Below are 4,938 nucleotides of genomic sequence, written 5' to 3' on the forward strand. Positions count from 1 at the left end.
TTAAGTTAAAAAGTTGTGGAAATATTACTGAACAAATGAGGGGTTGGTCCATGTTCTTTATGTCTTCTTGCATATTCAGATTTCATTATTATGTAATGAGGGAAAAAAAAAATGAAAAGACATTGTTTGGACGTCACCAAATTTGTAGAATTTATACAATCAATTTTGAGGATTGAAACAATGGTGCATGTTAGTAACTTTCACGAGTTGTTGGATTGAGTTTGTAGATTTTACAGTTAAGTAACCTTATTGATTGCTCTTGTTTGGTATACAGAGAAAATTGATGGTTTGCATCACAATTAGAAGCCTGGCTCAAGATGAACTCTTCGGTGGTAATTTTCACTATTAATTATATGTTATTTGTTGATGGACACACTAGCTGTCATTATTATACTTGACAATAATGTTTTCGAATTGGTTAAGGTGAGATTAAAACTATGGCAATTACATAAACTTTTGGGAAAGTTTGGTGAGAACCACACCATTTCTCATGTTCAAACCTTTATTATGTTTTAGGTTTTTAAGTATTTTCTTCTATTTTCATTTTTAAATTTATTAATTTTGGTTCTGAACTTCTAATGGTTTGGTTTATCAACGTTTTGATTCAGATCTAGGAAGACATAGCCCGCACATACACTCTGCGTTTCTACACATGTTCCTTTCTAAACCCTTAACTAGCAGTGAAGAATCACCTTGGTTTAAAGTCTGCACAAGTTCAGTTAAAATAGATTGGATAGAGATTTTAGTTCAACTTCTAGGCCTGACCTTCTCATCTTTCTTTGGCAAGTGTGTGTATTTTTATTTTCTTACAAGCAAGAATCAATTTTAAAAGAATCATATGTAATTATTGGAGTCTTTAGTGCAAAGCTGCAATTTTAAAAGCAAGAAAGAATCATATGTAATTACTTTCTTACAAGCAAAGAATCATATGTAATTATTTTTATTTTCTTACAAGCAAGAAACAATTTTAAAATAATCATATGTAAAAGAATCATATGGCTACTGCGATCGCATTCTTAAAAGGTATTATCTAGGAAAGTCAATTACAATTAGAGAAAATCAAATTTCATAACATCCTTGAAATTTTGCAAAATATGCACCATAGATTTTTATTTTATTTTTCTTATATACTTCTGTTCTATTTGTTTTGTAAGGACCCTAAAGTTGTAGTAGTGATCTGGTCCAATATTTGCAAATATGACATATTTCCATCTATAATGCTCACAACTGTTGCTGAATGTGGAAAGCAGCGAGCTACAAGTAGCACGTAACATGGTAACATTGTAATTAGTAATAAAAGATTACGGATATTTTTGGGTGGATGTAAATTTCAAATCAAGCAATTTGTGATTATTTGAACCATGGGTATAGGCTATCGTGCGAAGCACGGCGTCTTGTAACAAGTATAAACTATATCAATAATGATACATCCCTCTAAAATTAGAGCTCTAATTGAGCTCTAGTGAGGTAGAAAAAAACAAAGAAAAAAAGAAAAAACAAAGTCAAAACATCATATCAGATGGATCCTACACACACATTAGAGCTATTAGAGCTCACAAATTAGAGCTCCAAAACATTTTTGATAATATATATTTTAAATTGGGCACTTAGGTGACATGTTTATTTTTTAAAAATTTTGGATCAATAATCTTTTGTAGTTAAAAAAGGACATCTATTTGTTCCAAATGATACATATTTTTCCATCCATCCAAATGTTACCTATTTGAAGAGGTATCAAACCCAACTCAAACCCATAAACTCATTTAATTATATCCATTTAAAACTCATATTAATCTGCTCAAATCAATAAAAGAGTTTAAATGGCTTGTTCATTGTCAATTCAATTAAAATTGGGTTTATATAGGTTGGACATGAATACTCATTTGACCCCATCTAAATGGACAACACTTTTATCATCAATTCTAAAAATTTTAAATAATTGTTTAGAAAAAATAACAAACTAAAAAATAATTTTTAGGAAAAAATAAAAAATAATTTTTTAAAAAAAATTAAAAATTAAAAAAAAAAGAAAAGAAAAGATGAAGTAAATAGATTAGTTGAGTTTATTTGTCCAACCTGTATTCAATTCAACATAACCCATTTAAGCACATTTATTTAATGGGCAAATTTGGATTAGATTGTTTTAAATGTATAATCTTTTTTTACCCATCCATACCAATCCATTTGCCACCTCTACCTATTTGTATACGTGTCACATGTATGTTCATCTGTCTATCCAATATCACATATTTGTCCACCATAGTAGCCAGGGCCAGCTCTGAACATTCAGGGGCCTAAGGCAACACTCAACATGGGCCCTTACATTTCTTTATGCCACTCAAAAAAAATCAACTTAAAAATTATTACAAAAATCTTAACGGATAAAATTTAGTATTATTGTTTATATCTAACCAGTTACACAAGAAAAAAAAAATACTATAAGAAAATCTGTAACTAATATCAAAGAATGAATAAATAAATAAATGAATTATATCACTTAAGCATTATTGTTCTTATATTTTTAGCTACAAAATTGAATGAAGAGCTCGTAATTGTAATTCAATTAATTGTTTTACACTTTCTTGGAAGTATGATTAAATAAACAATGCATTTCATTATTCAACAAACATCAATTAATTCAATTATAGAGATTTTAGTTTTTAAGTAAAGCCAACAAACAATTGAATTAAAACTTAAAATGATACAAAATCTAAAGGCATCTAGAGAGAATATTAAGATTTAAAAAAGTTCAATCTCATAATGATGAATTAAGTTAGAGAGAAATTTGGTACAGTGATTTGGACCCTTCATTAATAAAATTGTGTTGTTTTGGGGATTTAATACGAAGTGCTAAATTTAGTTAGGTTTTGGTAAGTTGAAATCAAAGTAATTGGAATCCTCCACTTATAAAAATAATTTATTTTTTAGTTTGGTGTTGAGGATTGGAGTTAGGTGAGTTTTGATGTTAAAAATTTGGAGGCCTTCATTTAAGTGAGATCTAAAATATTATAAGAATTTTTCTTAAATTGAGGTCCTAATTTTTAGCTCAAATCTGGGATCAAAGATCATAGTTTTGCTGGCTTGCTCCAGAACCGGCTCTGATAGTAGCACTAGCCACCACTACCCACTGTTGCCGCCAATCACAACTAACCACTTTTTCAACCAGCTTTTCAATAACTTTTTTGACATGTCTTTATTATGAAAAAATATTAATTCTTGAATCTAATATCATTTCTCCCATAAATATGGCATTCTTGCCAATAAAGTCTTTAAAATATATAGTATATAATGAGGGTTAGATTATGCTAAAGTTATTTTGACAGGTAAATTAACTTAAGTATCATCTCTCACACATTGTTATGTTATTATTATTATTATTTGTTATTTGTTTTGATGATGTTTGTGATTTTGTCAAACAAAAAATATAGGTTCCCTTTATAAAAATATAAAAAAAAAATTAAAAAAATTAAACAATCCAACTTTAAAAGAAATAAGAAAATTGTGGGCAATTTGCACCCAAATTCTATCTGTTGGAGTTAGCCTTGAGTTTAGACAACTCACAACACAACTCAACCTTTAGATAACCCATTAACCCAATCAAATATGTAATCATATGTAGTGAGTACATAATAGATCCATGTTATCAACAATAATAATTTAAAAAATCATATTACTCTAATTATTTATCGATTTGTCCACATCATCTATCTGTCAACCTAAGCTATTGATCTATCCATATCACTACCATCAGCCAGCTAACCACCACTGGCTAACATGACTGGGTGTACCTCCAACTCTAACAACCTTTTTAGTGCTAGTGACTTGTTCGGTGACTGATAGTCCGGTGAGAATAGGTCAAATGAATAAATAAATTCTTCTAAATAATTTGTTGTCCTACAATTTCATTAATCATGTTCTTACAACTAAAACAAAACAATCATTAAATCTAATATCATACACCCCTAAAAATTGACTTCACACCAAATTTTCCATTATAATTACACACTATCTCACATCACTCTCTTAATATAAGAGTGTGTATAATAATGGGTAACCCTAAGGCCATGTTTGTTTGGGCTGGATTAGCATTCTCATGACTAATAGTCCTAGGATTACGAATCCGTTGGATTATGTATCCTATCTTAACTAATAGTTAAGTTTAAAATAATTAGTCCGTACTTCAATTGTTTAACCAAATATCGGATTAATAATTTTATTGGACTATTAGTCCAATCCCAAGCTCATGTTCATCCAAACAAACATGGCCTAACATTATTATAATTAAGTTAAATGGACATACAGCTGTGCCTTGCATATTAAAGTATTACAATCCCCAATTCAAAGACGGCAAACTTAGTCTCCATTTTGACGGAGAACTGAGGTGGGGCAGCAAAAGGTGAATGGAGCCAAGTATGGAAGTCCCTCCCACCGACTATTGTAAAAAACATACACTTGACCTCGTCACTGTTTCTGGAATCTTCAACTCGCTAATAATAATAATAATAATAATAATGTTATGATAATATTTTTTTAGAGTGTGTTTTGGCGCATTTATATCGATTTATCTTTTAATAAGATTTAATAACTCGAAATTAACAAAAAAAACATAAAAATAAATTAACCAAAATATATTTTTTTTTAATTATTGATAAAAAGAGAGTTAAGTGTTATGTGAATTAAAATTTTGAAACAACACAATATAATTATTTCAAGTTAACTCTTTTTTATATGTGACGAGTCTCACATTAATGTATAAATACAAATAGGAAATAAATGGCATGATAATATAATTTGTCTTGCAATTAATCTTCACCTAAAGTTAAGAATTTAAATTGAAACAAAAGAATAAATTATATTGGCTTCCTTTAAAGTTTGAAAAAAATATAGTAAACCCAATAGTTTTGACATAATTATATTAAGTTCTCTTGAAACTTTATA

The sequence above is a fragment of the Camellia sinensis genome, chromosome 1 (assembly GCF_055761805.1).
Source record: "Camellia sinensis isolate YWXY chromosome 1, ASM5576180v1, whole genome shotgun sequence".
Taxonomy (NCBI): Eukaryota; Viridiplantae; Streptophyta; class Magnoliopsida; order Ericales; family Theaceae; genus Camellia; species Camellia sinensis.